Source organism: Chiloscyllium punctatum, chromosome 37 (assembly GCF_047496795.1).
Source record: "Chiloscyllium punctatum isolate Juve2018m chromosome 37, sChiPun1.3, whole genome shotgun sequence".
Taxonomy (NCBI): Eukaryota; Metazoa; Chordata; class Chondrichthyes; order Orectolobiformes; family Hemiscylliidae; genus Chiloscyllium; species Chiloscyllium punctatum.
In genome coordinates, this window is record NC_092775.1 from 37,848,802 (window position 1) to 37,868,135 (window position 19,334).

Consider the following 19,334-nt stretch of genomic DNA (forward strand, 5'->3'; position numbering starts at 1 on the left):
TCTCTTTGTTCAGCAACACTCCCTAGGACCTTACCATTAAGTGTATAAGTCCTGCTAAGATTTGCTTTCCCAAAATGCAGCACATCACATTTATCTGAATTAAACTCCATCTGCCACTTCTCTGCCCATTGACTCATCTGGTCAAGATCCTGTTGTAATCTGAGGTAACCCTCTTCGCTGTCCACTACACCTCTAATTTTGGTGTCATCTGCAAACTTACTAACTGTTCCTCTTATACTCTCATCCAAATCATTTATGTAAATGACAAAAAGTAGTGGACCCAGCACTGATCCTTGTGGCACTCCACTGGTCACAGGCCTCCAGTCTGAAAAACAACCCTCCACCACCACCCTCTGTCTTCTACCTTTGAGCCAGTTCTATATCCAAATGGCTAGTTCTCCCTATATTCCGTGAGATCTAACCATGCTAATCAGTCTCCTCTAGGGAACCTTGTCAAACGCCTTACTGAAGTCCATTATAGATCACATCTACTGCTCTGCCCTCATCAATCCTCTGTGTTACTTTTTAAAAAAAACGCAATCAAATTGGTGAGACATGACTTCCCACACACACAGCCATGTTGACTATGCCAAATCAATCCTTGCCTTTCCAAATACATATACATCCTGTCCCTCAGGATTCCCTCCAACAACTTGCCCATCACTGACGTCAGGCTCACCGGTCTGTAGTTCCCTGTCTTGACCTTACCACCCTTCTTAAACAGTGGCACCACGTTGAAAGTTTTAGAATTATTATAAATGGTGTAATAGCATTTACAAATACATAATATAATCAAATTCTGTTAGAATTATTTAAGGAGATATCAAGCAGGATAGATAAAGGGAAATCAGTAGATGTAACACGTCTGGCTTTCCAATAGGTGTTTGATTTTGATAAGATACCATATATTAGGTTACATAATAAGATAAGGACCCATGGAGTTTGGGGTGGTATGTTAGCATGGATAAAGAACTGGCTAACTAATACAAGTTGGAGAGTTGGGAAAAGGAGGGGCATTTTCAGGTTGGAAACCTGTAGTTGCTGGAGTGCCAGAGGGGTCAATACTGGAGCTGCAATTAATTATAATATACATTGACTTGGATGACACACTTGAGTGAACTTGCCAAATAAGCAGGTAGTGAGGATGACACAATGAGTCTACTGAGAGATATAGGCAAGTTAATTGAATGGACAAAAACTGACAAATGGGATGTAATGTGCGAAAATATGAAATTATGCACTTTGGTAAGAAGAAGAGGAGCTAAATATTATTTAAATGGTGAAAATCTACAAAAAGCTGCAGGAACAGAGGAATTTGGGTAACATCATGTGTGCCTCACAAATAAATCATGTTTAAGTGTTCAGCAGGTAAGAGGGAAGGAAAATGGAATGCCAACCTTTATTTTAGAGGACATGGACGATAAAAATACAGAAATCATGTTAAAAATGACTCAATGCACTAGGCTGAACAAACCAGAAAACTGTGGTTCTGAGGAAGGGTCACCAGACCCAAAGCATTAACTCTGACTTCTCTCCACAGTTGCCTGCCAGACCTGCTGAGCTTTTCCAGCAATTTCTGCTTTTATTGGCAAGAAAACTATGAACAATTTTGGAATCTTTGTCGATGGAAAAATATACTTGCATTGGATACAGTTCAAGAAGATTTATTAGTTTGGTCCTACATATGGAGGGATTTTCTTATGAGTAGGGGTTGACTAAGTTGGGTCTGTACACATTGAAGCTTAGAAGAATGAGAGGTGATTTTATTGAAGCATCTAATGTTCTTTGGGGCTTGACAGGGTAGATGCTAATAAATAATTTCTCCTTGTGGGAGATGTGTATGTGTCAGCGCCCTAAGGTCCTAGTAATTATGCAAAACATAATTGTGCTTTTTGCTCTCAAGCAATGAACATTATAGCCAAATAAGAACAGTGCCTCTTTGCATTAGGCCTAGACAAAGCAAAGAAAAAGGAGAATCAGTGGCAGTGAACTACTTTAAAAAAACCCTTACTCACTACCATATACTGGTGGAGGTGGTAATTACCACAAGGTGTCAAAAGCAGTCATCTGCGAAAATATCACAATGAAAATGAAATTTTTTACTGACCCCTTTAAATTGTCTCAGTGGGTGTTTTTCCCTCTAAATGTATGTTCAGCTATGAGAGATTAAGTTAGTATTGGCTGAAGAGTTCAGGTCAAAAGTCATGCCATTCGCGTCTCTATGTTATGGTCCTCTATTCTATTTTCTTCTAGCACTCAATTCTAATGCCTATAATAGCTATTCACCCAAATGGGTATCTGGTACAGCCAACATCAAATATATACTTGTTTGGCACAGACAACATTTTGAACTCAAAACAACAACCATAGCACAAAAAAATTAGTGACATACGCAATTTAATTTTGTAGAAATGACAAAAAAATATAGAAGGTCACAGCAGCACATCAGATGAAGTGAAGATAGTATTGTACAGTGTCTCGGAGATGGCATTTGTAATCAAAATAATATGAAGTTGGATGTGGTGAAAGATGCTATTCCTCCCATTTAAAATGGACTAAAAAAGCAAAAGAAATTGAGAAAAAAACATTGAACAGTGAGGCTTACTGCTACTTCAGCTGGCTTTCAGTAAATTGGAAGATTTAGCGATTCTATATTCCAAATAAATGTGATATCAATAACAAAATTCAGTGTTAAAAATCTTTTGTGAATTTTACAATTGATGTTTTAGAAACCCTAAATGTTTTGGGTTTTTTCTTTTGCGATACGTGACATCATGCCATACAAACAGAGGCATTGTTTTAAAATTGAAAATGTCCATACAGTGTCAAATGGATTCCCAATCTGTAGCCCATCTGTGTGTCAGCAAGCAACTTTATATACTGTAGCCTGGTTAGGTTATCATGCATGAAGTCTTTTGAAGATGGAAAGATGCCAAGGCTTTCCATTGTAGCTTACACGTGATTTGTGTGTCCTGCTGCATGTTGGGTTTGCACGTGAACCAATGAAAGCTGCAAAATTGTGTATAATTCAGTGAATAGTAAACAACTGAATAGATCAAATGCAACATATTAACACATGCAAGCTGATGACACAAATGATAAGTGATATTATGTGTTTTTTGACTCTCTTGACGTATGCTGTTTTGTGCATCAGTTATTGAATCACATGGGTAGTGTACACAGCCTGGTGGTTGGCATGCTGCACTACTATCCTCCAGCAAGAAAACCTCAGACTGTCAAACTGAGAAACATTTATTGCACCCAAACATTTTGAAACAACTTCACCTGTTGCCCACAGACTCCCATCTCCTGCCTCCACATTTGTTTTATGTTAAACTTCCGTTTTGCTAGCCACTTTGTTCTCTCATTTGGAAAAGCTGGAATTAACTTAAATATTTTCAGTCTTTCAAAAAGTGACATTATAATTTCTCAAGTATTCCGTGAGTGTTTGTTATGGAGCTCATTTTGGAGAGAAATCCCTGCAGGATCATTCTGGTAGAACTTCAGTTAGCAGCTGAGTTCACTTTAGCCTTGCCACTTCATTGCCACGATCAAATGATTTACCCTTGAACTTTACAGAATTTCATCAGCAGAGTCTGAGGTTCTGCTTGAGCCATTTTTTGAAGATGTTTTGTAATTTCAGTACTAGTTTATAATTTGCCATTTTAGCCTTTTTAAAGTGCTGAGGCTGACATTCCACTCAGAATATCTAACACCTAAAAGTTAAAGTGTTAACTCTTCATAAACAGGAAATGTGAACTGAGATTATTGTAGAAAGTAAATTCATACATATGCATTGCTAAAACGATGGAAAATAGGCAATAATTTTAAAGTATAAGGCATTATCATTACGTATGACCTGACCTTTTAAGTAACTCAATTTTCAAGCTAAGATCCTGCTCTTATTAGTTTTGTTGCATACTTTGCTCCTGTTCTGCTTGCAATAGTTTGTATTACATGGAATGTTATGCATCTATCTCATGGGTTCTAATCCCATTCTGGGGACTGGACCAAGAAATCTAAGTTAATATTTTAATATATTTGCAAGAGGTTGCTGCACCATTAGATCTCTTACCTTTTGGATGAGGTATTAAATCAATGGACTTACATTGGACAGGAGAACTTAAAATGCTTAAACATCTTGGGATGAAATTCTGCAAGCGTTCTCCTGCTCTGCTCCTATAATTTTAGATGAGGACAGAGAGAAACAATGGAAATAACAAGCAATACTTTTCCAGAATTCCTGCTGTTTCTCTGCTGAGGTTGAGATGAACAATCAGGAAAACATTTGTGGAAATTAATCCTGTTTTATTCAGAGATGAGAAAATAGCCTAAGATAAAATTAGCATAAAATATTATTTTTTAAAATTCAGCAAAGCTCTTAGAAGCAATGAGCCAATCAATCCTTTTTTGTTTATTGTAAACTGGAATGTATTTCACATTATTTTATGACTAATAGGATGTTTAACCTAAAGTTCCAAAACTTTCATGTGAAGGTGAGGTGGTACTGACAAGAGAAAAGATTTTGGGTGTACATGAAATATTCTGGAATCATATTTATCGGTATTCTGAATGTAAATTCCCTTTGATTTGTTTAAAAGGTATATCCAACACCCCAAAATGATGTAAATCTGCAAAAGACATAATAATGAAGACAAGAATTGCTGTTCTCAAAATTACATCATTTACACCAGCATTACAGTTGATCTAAGTTATACTTGTGAAAAAACAGGAAACAGTAAAAATCCATTGTCTTTGACTATCTTATAATTACATTGAAAGCATCACTTTTGGCCAAGGTGAATTGAAATTGCTGTGGAACTAAGAAAGAATATCTACAAACCACCTTTCAGAAATTTTGGCAAAGATTTCTTGTCACATCTAATCCATCGGACCTGGAGCTCTTATTGTGGATTCCCTAGCAGCATTCCAAATATTTTTTTTCTGATGAAGCCAGTGCAGGACCAGGTAGATGAGGAAATGAAAATGACATATAGGATCAGCCTGAAACATAGGAGATAAAGACCACTTAGTGGGTGCACATTGACCACAGTCTGTGGACTGCTCTCTTAATGATGTCTTCGAAGAGACCCACATAAGGAGGCAATAAGTTGACATAGAATTCTTTCAATCCTCACATCACTATATGGTTTTTACAATGCACACATTTAGTTCCAGCATGCTTTTCACAACCAATCTAGCTACTCCTAGTATCTCTTACCTTTTCTTAAAACTATCTTAAGTGATTTGTCAAAACAATGCTTAAAATCCAGAGACGTCAATTATGTTTGAGCCCTTAGCTCAGCATTCAGATGTAAGGGGAGTCAAAATAGGCCCCATCACTACTGAAGGTACATGGACAACTTGGTCCCGTATTCTGTCACCATATAAGCAGTCCTCTGAGAGGATTGTCTAGGGAAGTAACATAAAATATCAAGACGACAGAGCAATGTACCGTAAAGACAGACTCTGGTTATACTACTTGAGTTGGTCCTGACTTCTGAGTACGTACTGATCAGCAGAAGTCAGGCCTAATGTCTTGAATTAGATTGTGTACACGCTGAGAAATATTGCCTTGAAACTTGCAAATTTGTGTCTGTATCATGCCTGCTAAATGCTCCTCAAAGACCAAAAGGCTCCCGATCAAAGCATCCACTTTGGCTGCTCTGATTATTCTGTTGACCTTTTGCGGAAGTGGTGCAGATATTCAATATCACCTGCAACAAGAGGTCATTGATATTGAACATTCCCATGACAGTCTGTCTATTTCTGCCCTCTGAAAGAGTCCTCAATGATTTTGTGTACATGTAATATTCATCTAGAGCAGGAACCCTAAAGCCCTCAGACTTAGTATAGTTTCATTCTTTATTATTAAATCCTGTTTCCAAATTTGATGCTTCCAGTACCATGAGGGTAAGGAAGAGGAATGTCACACAAACAAAAGAATGGCAGAAAGGGGTCAGAGGAGCAGATAATTTACCTTTGTGCATTTCATTACAATGCAAAGATATTCTGGATTTCACAACGATGGCATTAACAATTTGATAGATTAGTATTTCAGCTTCGCTTCAAGAACTATGTTAAGAGTGTTATGTAATATCTTGGTAGAATTGCTGCTTCTGAAAATGGCTTTATTGATGCCTGAACTTGTTTATGTAAGCATCTGGAATAACTCATGTTAACTACTCTTTGAAGTCATGTGAAATGTTATGGAATATATGGATGTCTGGTAAAAATAACATTGCTCATTATTTGAGGCACATTATTCAGACATGAAATGGGGTGAAAATTTCTGCTGCTTTGATCTGTGCTGGTAATGGTGAAAAAATTGGGAAAATGAAAAAAATCAGGTTCTTGACGTCAAGAACAAAACCTTCTAATTTTCCCCTTTGGGTTTAAACAGCAAGTTCTGAATTCCGTTCATGAGCAGTGATTACCTTACTTCCATGCACTTATTTCTCAGGATTAGTTAAACTTGCTTCATTGTCTGTAGTTCTCAGTTCTCCATTTCTTCACCAAGAAACCATATTGCTCTTGTCTGGGCAGGTAGCTCACAGCAGCAGCTCACTACTTGCTTCTCTGGGCCTTCTGATAATTCCATCTTCACCATAATGTCCCTACATACCCTATGGACACTGTCAACTTCCACCATCTATCTCTGCAAATGAGCATCAGCAAACCGCCAGCCCCATCAACTCACACACCACATTTTTCCTTTAGGACTTCACTTTGGAGCTCAGCGCACTTACGAACTTACACACCTCTGCCAGGTCGCTTTGCATTCAGGGACACAAATGCATGTCGATCATCTACATACAATGCATCTTATGGCTCCAAGTTTACTTTCTTAGCACTCACTATTTAGGCTAATTGAAGGCTGCCATTCTCAGTGTAGAGGGTGAGGCACACAGCTTGTCACAGTTTGGTGTATTGAACAGTCAAGGGGATGAAAATGTTGCTGTATGGCACTATGCTATGCCAATATCACATATACAGTATGTATCAACAGTTTATGCAACAAGCACTCTGCATGTGCTTCAATGAAATGGCTATGTCTAAAACTCAAGGGGGACCAGTCCTTTCTTTGGTTAAGAGGGATTATGGTCAGTCAGGCGCCACCTCTATAGTCAGTCAATTCCTTCCCATTCCAGTCCAGGGAGTTGATTACAATCAGCCCAAGGGATCACAAGTTTGGCAGTCAGGGTGCTGCAAAGATATCTATTCCACAAGAGGGTCAAGTTTTCCTGCAATTGGACAAAGGGAAGGACTGAGTATAAACACAATGGATGAAAGAAAAGTTAATTGAGGTGCAGGAGCAGCAGTGGTGAGGTGTCCCCAGTGTGAGAGTATGAAGTGCAGTGATCAGGGAGGATGAGGTTGATCAGAGCATCTGGGTGGTCATGAAGCATGGAATAATGAAAGTTCTCATCCATGAGTCTCCAAGAGATGGAAGTGCAATGGTAGAGCTAGAGTAATTGGTGATTCTGTAATTGTAAGGTAACAGAGAGAAGATGGTGACAGTTACCTTTATAGAGCACAGGAGATCATTAAAAGTTTCTTAACTGGTATGTTATTTTACACCAATGTAAACAAAATGACCCTACCTCATCAATCTTTCGCAGAGGCTGTAATTTCACAGTTCTGGTACGATCATTGTTAACAAAATTTTGCACTTTCTCCACTGTTTGTATGTCCATTATCTATGAGAAAACTAGGACTTGCACAGTGCTGTCTGACCAGAGTTCTTTGCCAGTTGAACATAATTTAAAAAGTGAGGTTCTTTAACCCTAAAGTAAGTTCCATTGCTTTGTTAATTGTTTTGCTTGTCTGAAATGCTATTTTAATGGTTTGTTCAGTTGTACCTCCAGGTCCTTTACTTTTTTTTAGTCCACTTAGTTTCTCACTTTCTGTGGTGTAACTGAGGTCTCTGTTTTTCTTATCAAGGCAGAATTGCACAAGATGAAATTCAACGTGTTCAGTAAAGAATTGTAATTGACTCAGTTAAAAGGATCCCTTGGCTGTAAAGGGTCTTGGAAGATGGTGTAAGATGTCTGGATCTAAGCAATTGAGGAGGTAGGCTTGTTGCTTCTCTGAGGCTGCTGAGCAAGCATACAGATCCATTTTAGAGAACGGAGTGGTGCAATGAAGCAACCACTACAAAATTATTACATGCAGCATTGCTGAACATGACAAAAGGGGAGGCTGCCTGTAGCTATGGGATGGATTTGGTGAGGGAGGCAGAACAGAAAGTGAGAGCTCGCTACTGCTCCCACTGTCTCAGCTCATTGAATCAAGCATTAGATGGCCTATTGGCCAGTTGGAAGGCAGATGCAAAGGATTAATGAGGCATCTGGCCCAGGATATCACAGGGTTAGATGGGTTATGCTATGAACAAGAAGTGAGGTCATGGCTAAAAACTTAGAAGTTTGCTCTCTGAATCTGGTTTCCCTTTGTTTTCATTGCAGGCTTAGGAAAAAAACAAACAATCAAGCTCAAAAATCATACATTACTGCATCATCTGCTGCTGCAGTGACCATAATCCCAGTGGCAGGCGTTTGCTTCCTCTGTTGTGTTATAAATCTTTATTCTTGCCATAAATACTTCCTAAATTTTTTCCCATCTGATGCACAGGATAGGCAGCAGACTGGAGAAAGTGGTGTCGCATTCTAAGAACTCTTTTACAAGCTCAATCAAGGGCCATTGAGGGTGAGGGTGGAGGCAAGCATTAGGTGAGGGCATGCATTGGCATAGAGGTAAAGGCAAGACATTTTAAAGTTATTGCTCAAGATATTCTTGCACCCAGACTATGGCTATGATTCCTCTGATGGGCCATGGCCCATGAGTCATCGAGAAGCTGTCCAACTCTTTAAAATCTGTAGGGGGTGAGTAAATGTTCATCCCTGCAATAGAGCTGGCCATTTTGGAATTATAGATTGAAGGTTCATTGCATTCTTCATCAGTACTGGTGAAAGTTTGGGATAGTAGAAGTCTTTGAATGGGATCTCCTGACCATTTTATAGATCTGTGGAGTCTCTATGATCCTGAAAATATTCAGGCTCTTCTTATAGAGTTCCAGGTAGTGTGCATCCACAAAATTTCATAGGTAGTTGCTACATGTGTGTGTGTGTCAGGGCTTCATGTTGGCCTAAAATGCAACAGGAGCAGACATCTTAACACTTGCTGCTGTTGTCATTGGAAGATCTCACGATTAACCTGATTCTGTCTGACCCGTCTATTTCTAGCTTTGTCTGCTTTTATTTAAGATTTGCAGCATTTTATACTTTCTACTATGAAATCAAGTTTATTTCATATTTTATCAGTGTATGTTGTAATTATGTGATTAGTGAATTAATAAGCTGCATATTTCTTCTGAACTGAACCATTATCACAAAACTATAGAAGAACTTAAAATAGCAACAAAGAAAAGGACATTCTCAAAATTCCAACCCAATCTCCTGTCATAACTATTGCAGTTTTCTGGCTTTTACTGCCATATTTTGCAGTACCAATGGCTTGTGGCTTGTGGTTGGAGTAATCATGTAATTTGAGGGATTTCTATGTATAACTATAGGGTTACTTCTTGTGAATTTAGGTTTGTACTTTGAGTTACTAAGTGGTGGATTTTCAGTATATCTGAAGTTATAAATGAGCTTTCAAGTATTTCTGTAGCTTCAATGATTTGTTTTAAAAACAGCTTTTGAAGACTTGCTTCAGAGTGAACAGGTTTCGAGCATTCGTTAATGCTAATCGATTCCTGTTTACTGAGATTACTTTGTTGCATTGCAGCACAAAAGAGGCTTGTTGGAGTCTTATGGAAAAGCTTAAAGACACTACCCATAGGTGTTTGAGGAAGTTGATTAGTTTCATTTTTGACTTTGAGTGGGTTAGAGTGAGAAGCATTAGGTAAAACCCTGGAGCAATCATTTAAAGCTGGGTACATTTAAGCAGGTGTATGATACCTCCAAGAAGAAGCAATTTTCATCTTTCTACAGGTTGAAGCCACAAGACTTCAACGTAATAAGACATGAAATACAGGACACCAGTGTGAGTGGTGTTTTAGGTAGTGTAGCATTGGTGTGTTTTGATTATTATATAGAAACTGTTTTATTCCTTTTAGATTTATAAAGAAATGTTTTGGAATTAATTGGGTTTTACTTGTACGGTGTTTTAACAATCTATGAATGTATATTGTGAATGCATCATTTGGATTGTTATTTATATCTTCATTTCCTTTGTTAATAACTTTCCATTTTATTGTTAAAGTAAAATCTACAGGAATGCATGTGTATGTTCCAGCACAGACCATTTTGATAAAGCCAAAATAAATAAAAATATGATTATCAAACTAAGGATCTCAATTGTCCAGTAATAACATCAGCTGGGATATTAACAGGGTAGAAAGTTACCATTAATCCTACTTTCTGTGCTGATTCTAAAGTCCTATCTAATTTGCAGTGGTAGAGCAAAAGCCACTATTGAGTCTTAACAAGAAGAGGTACTTAAGAAGTAATAATAAGGGTTGCTTATTGTGTGACAGCAAAGGGTACAAGTTACATTCACTAGTTAGGCATAATTACAAAAACTATCAGGAGCCAGAGGTGACATGTTTGCCTCCATCAGGACCTTGTTTTAGACTGCCTCTTCTTCACTCAAAGATTGTGACATCAGTGAATTGGGTAGAGCTTAATCTAGCTTCAATAGTAACTCTATCAGAACCATTATCTAATACAACATTTGCTTCCTAACCCACCAGGTTTCACTTAGAGTCATAGAGATGTACAGCATGGAAACAGACCCTTCGGTCCAACCCGTCCATGCCGACCAGATATCCCACCCAAACTAGTCTCACCTGCCAGCACCCGGCCCATATCCCTCCAAACCCTTCCTATTCATATACCCATCCAAATGCCTCTTAAATGTTGCCATTGTACCAGCCTCCACCACATCCTCTGGCAGTTCATTCCATACACGTACCACCCTCTGTGTGAAAAAGTTGCCTCTTAGGTCTCTTTTATATCTTTCCCCTCTCACCCTAAACCTATGCCCTCTAGTTCTGGATTCTAGTTCTGTCAGATCACCTTCCAACATTGCTATCACTGACAACTTCATCACCAAACCAAATGGATTTTGCTCCACTCACCTCTCTTTTGCTTTCCAGAGATTCTGTTTCCTTTGTGACACTCTTATACCTCTATATCTAGCTTCTATTTCCTTAGGATCTTCCTCTGGCCCAGACTCCTTCTGAGTAAAGTGTAAATTAACTGCTATTTTATGATTGACTGTTGGGGTTTCCCTATTTATAATCTCCTTTACAGTCTGCATTTCCCAAGTCTGTTAATTCTTTAGCTATTCCCCCAGCCTTTGTTTTCACAATACCTTAGTGTATGTCCCCATTTTTTGCTAAAGATGCAATACCAGTTCTTTCACTTCCCTTAATTTTCCCTTCTGGGCTTGTCTGCTATTTTTACGTAAACATATTTCACCTCACCTCATCTGTGCCTGCCTCTTATTTACCAATGAGGAGTGAGGAAAGTATGAGACATATTGAAAGCATGGTTAGACTTAGCATAATCTTCACATCAATAGACTTCTGAAGTGAGGGGATTTGTCATAAGGCAATCCCTGCACATGTCCAAGTGGGATTATTTTATCCTGAAAGTTAACTAAGTTTATTCAAATACAAAAAACACATTTTATAATATCCTGGAAATAAAGATGCATGCCAGAAAGATACACGGGAAAAAAGTGTTTTGACTCCAAGAGGAAAGGTTAATTTAGCGGCACTGACTCCTTATCACTAAGGATTGAATTTAGAAGACAGAAATTTAGTAGTTCATAGATTAAATACATTTCATTCAACATTTCATAAGTTGTAATCCTCATTATGTCTTAGCTAAGCAAAGCTTCATTTAAATTTAAATTACTTTTAGATCTACACTTGATTCATCACATTGAAGTTCAATTTTGAGTGTGATTCTACAGCTGTGGTCTCCCTTTTTCAATACTTGTTGTTTCTTATATCATCCATCAATGAACTTTTCTGTTTGTCAATCCAGAATTGAGGGCGTTAGCAAATATACAGATGCAATAAACTTGGAATAATATTTGAGCAAAAATTGAACAGGATGTAGTAATTATAGAAATTAAACATGAACAATGAACTTTGCATTTCGAAAGCTATGTCTTTCCCATTGGCAATGCTGCTTTAAACAGGTTTCAATTATATATTTGATATATCATGTTAAAAATGTTTTTCCGATGCATTTCCATTGCAATGCTGAATTTTACTGGCTACCTTCTGGACCGGAAAACTGGCAGGTATAAGTGTAAATTAGAATGTCATGCCATTGGCATTGTGGCCCATCTGCCCCACCCCAGTCTTATGGGTGGCAGAAGAGGCTTCCAAGAGCTCCACCCACCCACAGCCAGTCAAGAGAAATTAATGCCTAATTAAAATCATCCCATCACCACCTCAGTCGGTGTTTGGAGAGGCCTGTGCCAAAGTGCACAGCGGTGGATTAAACCTGTTGATGAGTGAAAGAAGTTTGCTTACTTCATGCTTCCTGTACCAGTTTTTACCTTTCTGCCTCCACCCTTCTCCCATTCCTTGTCCAACATGCCCCCTCCATCTCCCTCATGACATGGCCTGCCGACCTGACCCTGAGGAGATCTCAGTTTGGGGCATCCATGATTCCCTTCCTGCCTGGCCACCTGCAATTCTAGCAGTGGCCTCCGATTGCAGTGTGGAGCATAGCTGGCCGGATCCGATTGACTGGCATATCTATGAGGCAAGACCTCCTCCTGGAGATGGATGAAAGCTTTATGATAATTATAAATTTAAAGTGGGTCAACTCTGCTCAGCTGAGCTTCCTTGAAATGTACATTTGAAAGCATAAAACCTGTCCTCACAATATAATGAAGACCAAGATTAAAAATATAATATCAAGCAAAATTAATCAGGTCTAGGGTGAGTGGTTAGCACTGCTGCCTCACAGCGCCAGGGACTCTGGTTTGATTCCAGCCTCAGGCAACTGTCTGTGTGGAGGTTGCACATTCTCCCCGTGTCTGCACGGGTTTCCTCCGGGTGCTCCGGTTTCCTCCCACTGTCTAAAAATGTGCAGGTTGGGTGAATTGGCCATGCCAAATTGCCCATAGTGTTAGGTGTAGGGGAACGGGTCTGGGTGGGTTGCTCTTCAGAGGGTCGGTGTGGACTTGTTGGGCCGAAGGGCCTGTTTCTACACCGTAGGGAATTTAATCTAATCTAAGTAAATAATCCACAAGAATATATGAACAAGAATAGGAGGAATCCATTCGCTGAAGTCATGGTTAATCTGATAGTGGCCTTATCTTTACTTTCGTGTCTGACCCCCACAATCCTCAATTTTCTTGTAGATAAAAATCTTTGTGAATCAGCCTTATATATGTTCAATAATCAATTAATTGATCACCATGAATACTAGAGCCATAAAACTACATATCTTTCTAGTCAGCAAATAAGGGAGCTGTTTGAAATACAGAGAGCAATACAGAGAACCACAAGGCTGATCTCCAGTGTGCAGAGATTGGGTTAAGATGGTAGTAAGCTGTCTTCCTAAACCACTGTAGTCAGTCTGGTGTAGGAACACACACACTGCTGTTAGAGAAGGAGTTTCAGAATTTGACACAACAACAATGAGTATCAGTGACATAATTCCAGAGTCAAGATGGCCAGCAGCTTAGATGACATCTGGCAGATGGTGATCCTTGATCCTGTGCCCTTGTTTTTCAAGGTGGTACAGATCATGAGTTTGGAAAGTAATCTTAAACTGCCTTGGCAAGTTGCTGCATTGCATCTGATAAATAGTGCATGTAGCAGTGATGGTCGAGGGATTGAATCTTTAAGTTGATAGATGAGGTTTCAATCAAGGAGGCTACTTTTTCCTGGATGGCCTAAAGCTCCTTCAGTGTATATTGTTGGACCTGCACTCATCCTAGCAAGTAGAGAATTTTTCATCCCACTCTTGATTTTTTCCTTGAGATGGTAGACAGGCTTCTGGGAGTTAGGAAATAAAGCCATTTTCAGTGACCATTCCTACTTCTAACCTTAGGATAGAGAAGGCATCATAGATGAACATGAAGATGCTTGGCCCTAGGATGCCATACTATGATCTGTATTTCATCCACAGACAGAAATATATACAGTCTGGCAGATTAAGAGTAAAGATATAAACCAAAATGTTTAACATCAGTGTGGTACTGAGAGAGGGATGCTTTGTTGGAGATTAAATAGAATACTAAACCAGCTTCCTCTCTGTTTTTTCAGCTGAATAAAAATGTATTATTTCGTTAAGAACAGAAGCGTTGTCTTTGTATTTTGGCCAACATTTATCCCATTAACCTAACATCACTGAAAAACATCTGGATATTTATCCCGTAACATTACACTCTGTGCAATTCTGTCATGTTTTATACAGCACTTCTGCAAAAAAAAGGCAACACTTCAAAAGTATTGAATTGGTGTTAAGCTTCATAAGATGTTCTGATGTTGTGGAAGATGAAATTATTTCTTTTCATGTTAAACAGGTTATTCACAGTATTCGGAGCAAAGAGAAAATTTATAGCAAATTACAAACTTTCTTGAAACAACAAAATGCTTCTCCTATGTTGCCACTCAACATGAAACTTTGGCCTGTCATGTTTAGAGAGGAGCTCTACTATTTTCCCATGTTGACCTCAAAATGACTGCTGTCTCAGTCACACATGCATCTTGCAGAAAGAAAACAAATTAATATCCAAATTTCCAAACTCCACCTTAAAGTCACTACTACTTATTATATAAGTTAATAGTTCAAAAGGACAATGCGGAAATTCACCCAATCTAATGATATAACATAGTCTTTTGTGAGGTGAATCAGGCAGTTCTCGCACAAGGTCCTAATGAAGACAAATATGCTGTCACTGGCTCCTGATAGTCTTTGTAATTATGCTTAACTAGACAAGTGATGTATTGTAATCACACAGTTAACTATCGCTTCTCTGTAAGATGGGTTCCTCTCCTTGTTAAGACTCCTTAACCACTGATAATTATAGATCAGCCCTTTAACTCACCATGTTAATACTGCACCGGTGAACTGGTTGATTAGAAAAATATTGAAGGAGAATTAAAAGCTCTTGTGGCACAGGGGTAGTGTCCCTATTCTAGGCCTCAAGGTCTGGGTTCAATTCCCAGAAAAGAGGATTGATGGCAGCACCATATCACCATCAGCCAGAGCCTAATGTGACAATACTTATAAATCCTTTAAACTATGTCTTTTCTGTTAAGGGAATATGCACTCTAAGAGTATTCCATCCACAATTTGAAAATTGAAATCACTGAGGTGGACAGTTACATTGAGCAGAATTATACCATTCTCGAGATTTTCCATTCTCTGCTTCTGGTTAAAACATTAAGGGAGTTTGTCAAAGGAAAACTGATCTGTAGCTAGTTAACAGTTAATCAGAGGCTGGTTGCTTCCCAGCACTTTGAGACAGTGTTGAGTCTTGTTGGATCAGCATTTAAGTAGGTGTTAGGGAGTCTTAAACCAAAAGAGAAATGCTGGAAAATCTCAGCAGGTCTGGCAGCATTTGTAAGGAGAGAAAAGAGCTGACGTTTCGAGTCTAACTGACCCTTCAGGGAGTCTTGTTCGGTGCTAAGCTAGAATGATCTAGAAAGGGTGGGGGGAGGGGGAAGTAGGATTACAGTTTGGAAGTTCAGTGGGTGGAGGGTACCTTTAAGAGCTAACAACTTGGGGGGCTTTAGATGGCCCGTGAAGAAGGGATTTCTTGCCCTGCTACACCCTCATGCATGGAAATTTGCTGGGCAGACCACTTGGCATTAGTCTACCTTGATGCTAGGTAAATCACAGTGGTGGAGCAATGAAACCCTGAGGTGGAAATTTACTGCCCACTCAAGGGCGTTAATTGGCTCACTGGTGGGGTTACTTGGCCAACATTGTGCCCACTGGTAAATGTGCTACAGGGGGCAGGAATATGAGTAGATACATGGAAGGCACCAACTGGAGTTAACATGTCCTCCCTCCCATTGGTGGGTGAGACCACATTAATTAGATTACTTATTTAGATTACTTACAGTGTGGAAACACGCCCTTCGGCCCAACAAGTCCACACTGACCCACCGAAGCGCAACCCACCCAGACCCATTCCCCTTACCTAACACTATGGGCAATTTAGCATGGCCAATTCACCTAGCCTGCACATTTTTGGACTGTGGGAGAAAACTGGAGCCTAATATGGGAGGAAACCCATGCCAACACGGGGAGAATGTGCAAACTCCACACAGTCAGTCGCCTGAGGCGGGAATTGAACCCGGATCTCTGGTGCTGTGAGGCAGCAGTGCCAACCACTGTGCTGCCCATGGCATGAAACATTAATGCTAGAAAATGTTCTTATCTATCTCAAATCAATTTTCAATAACTTATCTTGGTCTCTGACATTTTGGTATGATTTCTTTCAACATGAGCACTTCTGAGTAGATGAAAAACAAATTAACAAATCTCCTGGAGAAGTGTTCCCAATCAGCCAGAAGACATACAGCCTCCAATAATACAAGTGATTGAACTATGTAATGTACAATGCTTCTCTTAATGCCAGCCTTTCATCATTCCTTCATACACCGTTTAGAACCTTGAGTACCTTATCTTACACTCCATACACTCCAGAGCAGTAGCATTGAGACATTACTGTCTCAGTTGTCAACCTGAGCTGAAGTTGTATCTACAATTACCTTTGTTACTCAAATCTAGATGAAGGTTCTCCTTAACCTTTCAGTAAGAGAAGACACTCAGTGTCAGTGAAACTGTTAGTAATTTAGGGATCTGGAAAGGGTGAGTAATAGATATATAGAGTATGAAGTTTGAAGATGTAGGTAGGATGAGGGAAATGAGCAGCCCATAAGACACCCAGGTTGAAAGGGCCCATGCATAGGCGGAACTGTTGCTATCATTCTGTCGCACAACCTTATTGCCTGATGGGAAAGATTATGTTTCCAAATTTAGTCCATTCACTCACCATTCACCAAAGAATCTGTGTTCACCTGCAGGAATGGTTCGCATTAGAGTCACCTACAGAACCAGGGATCAAAATGTGATTTTGAAGAACTTGTACAAGGTTTATTGAAGTACTCTGGAGCGTTCTTGAAGATGCGGTGAGTTTCTGGATTTAGGTAGAGTTCCTGCATTCAAACAGACGGTACAGAGCAGTACCTGCCCTCACAAAAGCTGCAATAGATGTGGGGACTGCCATGACACAAGCAGGAGATGGAGCAGAGGCTGTGGAGAGGGTAAATTCTCCCCAGTGACCTCTACCTTGTTTGAGCAGCAGTCCTCCATACTCTTTGACAGTAGCAGGAGTCTGTCTAAGGCTAGTCAGTTAATGTACTTCATTGTACATGACCATCTGTATTCTCCCATATGCTGTTACATCATTATCCTTATTTGAGTCCTCTTTAATAAAATTCATCGGTCTCTATTAAAATGGCACATGAGCCATCCTTTCCTCCTGGAGAGGCTACAGCTCTCATGCTTAATACGAAGCACATTCAAGCCAATATCTGAGCTGGTGGCTATCGTATCAATGCTGGGGATTTTCACCAGTGCTTTCTTTTGTCACTCTGAGGCTGCTTTAGCTGGGCTGGTAACAATTGGATATCTGAGAATAGAAAATCAGAAGGGGAATGCTGTGGGGAAGGAACAGGGTGTTGTCAGAAACAGGAGGACCATGTTCATGCTATCAGCAGTTTACTCATCATGACAGGTAGCAGGAAAGGGTGAGCTGAGAGTTGAGAAGGCGAATGAGGTAGGAACATGCTGTATCCACAATGACCAAGGATGATGGGCTCTGCCTCAGCTAACCTCAAGATGTGGAGAACCATCTCCTCTATAAAAAGCATGAGGTGCAGGAGTCCGTTTCTCCTATTGGCTCTGCTCTGCTCCCTTCTATTATGTGCCATGCTGCCCTGCAAGAGAGAGAAATACTGTCAGTGATTCTGATGCAACATTTGGGTGATGTGCCTGTCATAACTGAATAACTGGAGGTTTGTGCAGGGAACAAGAGGTGACTGAGACCAGCTGCTGTGGTAGTGTTTGAAGGTGAAATATCTGAATGTTAGGCTTGAGTATTGAGTGCCAGAAGCTGCCGCTGAATATATGATGCATTGAGTCATGTAATGGGCTGGCGGACAATAGTTGGGAAACATCATAAGAGGATGTATTCACTGATCTTGACTTGCTTTATGAGTTCATTAGACTTCTCTGATCCTGTTATATCCTCAGGGACAGATGCCAGGAATTCATCTTCTTGGCCACTTGTTCTCAGTATGTTTCTGCAGGTGGTCCTTGAGGGTCTGATGTTCACTCGAGCTACCCTTAGCATCTTGCATCGAACCCTCGTCCAGACCCCCACCCTCTACAAACTGCAGCCTCTTTATTCATTCCCGGGATATGGGTGTTGCACGCAAGAACAGAATTTGTTGCCCATCCCTGACTGTATTTGAGCAGAGTCGATTCCAGAGATATTTCAGAGGACAGTTAAGAGTCAACTATATTGCTGTGGATCTGGATCAGGGCAGCATGGCAGATGTCCTTCCCTAAAAGATGTTACTGATGGGTATTTACACCAATCAATGTTAGTTTCACTGTTACCAGAACAGAGAATTTAACTTGTGACCTAGAGAATTAGTTGGGGCCTAGAAATTGACCGATGAAATTTTGCCTCCTGTCCATCTTCACCCGTAAGGCTGCAGGCCCTTCATGGTCCCGTTTCTTTTCTGGAGCACTTCATTCTCATTGTCCACAATTGCAGCAATAATATTCTGTCGAAGTCTGCTGTAATTCAGTTATGTTTTACAATCTAATATTGGTTCAATTTATCTGCTCCTTTAAAAATCCTGAATAAGTGCCCCCCTCTTCTCTTCACCAGAATGAACAATTCAAGACACTTCAACTTTCCTTCAGTTTTAGATCATTGAATATTTCCTGTTAATTTGATTTTGTTTTATGAGTTACAGCCCATTTCTTGGAAATTCTTCAATAACGCGATCGTTGTGTTCTTGTTCAACTCCGCATTCTAGAAAAATTTCACTTTTGAAACAGTGCTTAGAGTGTTGGCGATGTAATCACTTTACAGCCAATACATGGTTTAAAAGTTTGCGCTTTAGAAACAGTGTCCCCAACTCATCAATTGCATTATAACGAATTTGCGTTAACAAAACACACGTTATAGCAGAACGACGTGGGATTCAAGACCTAGAAAGTAAACAGTAAAGAGGAAGACTTGCATTTTAATGACTGTCAAATATC

General features: G+C 39.7%; 1 protein-coding gene and 1 long non-coding RNA gene across 2 annotated transcripts in view; one reads left to right on the plus strand and one right to left on the minus strand.

Moving 5' to 3' along the window:
- The window catches only part of hnf4a (hepatocyte nuclear factor 4, alpha), a 178,685-nt gene that overhangs the window by 142,305 nt on the left and 17,046 nt on the right, over positions 1-19,334 (minus strand). The gene's annotated exons all lie outside the window — the stretch shown is intronic.
- The window catches only part of LOC140463013 (uncharacterized), a 65,154-nt gene that overhangs the window by 36,926 nt on the left and 8,894 nt on the right, over positions 1-19,334 (plus strand). Inside the window, exon 2 of the long non-coding RNA XR_011954574.1 lies at positions 17,078-17,182. This is a non-coding gene — a long non-coding RNA (uncharacterized lncRNA). The remainder of the gene's footprint in view (positions 1-17,077; positions 17,183-19,334) is intronic.